Source organism: Chrysochloris asiatica, unplaced genomic scaffold (genome assembly GCF_000296735.1).
Source record: "Chrysochloris asiatica unplaced genomic scaffold, ChrAsi1.0 scaffold00104, whole genome shotgun sequence".
Lineage (NCBI taxonomy): Eukaryota > Metazoa > Chordata > Mammalia > Afrosoricida > Chrysochloridae > Chrysochloris > Chrysochloris asiatica.
In genome coordinates, this window is record NW_006408622.1 from 10699607 (window position 1) to 10700449 (window position 843).

Sequence of the window (843 nt, forward strand, 5' to 3'; positions counted from 1 at the left end):
ACACGGGCTCGAGAACCCTATGGGGCACAGCTCACCTCTGCACACACGGGCTCGAGAACCCTATGGGGCACAGCTCACCTCTGCACACACGGGCTTGCCATGAGTTGAAATTGACTCCAGCACATCAATTCACAACAGTAACATTGAAGGAATGTGAGATTGCAGATATACAATATGGTGGGGGTGACAGTGGAGTCGGTTCCAACTCATAGCGACCCTGTACAGGGTTTCCGAGGCTGTAAATCTTTACAGGAGCAGAAAGTCTCATCTTTCTCTCATGGAACAGCTGGTAGTTTCAAACTGCTGATCTGGAGGTTCACAGCCAGATTTGTAACCACTTCGCTACCAGAGCTCCTTATATACAATATGTTGTTTAATTCCATCGAGTCAGTTTCGACCCATAGCGACCCTGGATAGGGTTTCCAAGGAGCGGCTGGTAAGCTTGAACTGCTACCCTTGCAGTTCAAATGGCTTTGCAGTCTGGCCCATTAACCCACAGCACCACACCTGTTCAGGTTTTCCAAGGCTGTAAATCTTTGTGGGAGCAGATTTATTGATCATTCTCTGGAGTGCAGCTGGTGGGCTTGAACTGACCTTGTAGTATGCAGTCCAGTGCTCATCCTACAGCCGCACAGTGTTCCCCATATGTGTATATATGTATATATGTATGTGTGTATGTTGTTGTTTTGTTGTTATTGTTAAATGCCATCAAGGTGGGGCTGACTCCTAGTGACCCTGTATAGGGTTTCCGAGGAGCAGCTGGTGAGTTTGAACCACATATTTTGCAATTCAAACTGACTTTGTGGTTGAGTGTTTATCCTACAGTGCCACACCAGGACACAC

At 47.3% G+C, this 843-nt stretch overlaps 1 protein-coding gene across 2 annotated transcripts in view; it reads right to left on the reverse strand.

Annotated features, from left to right (window-relative positions):
• Positions 1-843, reverse strand: part of MAG (myelin associated glycoprotein) — a 15486-nt gene that overhangs the window by 12374 nt on the left and 2269 nt on the right. The window lies entirely within an intron of this gene.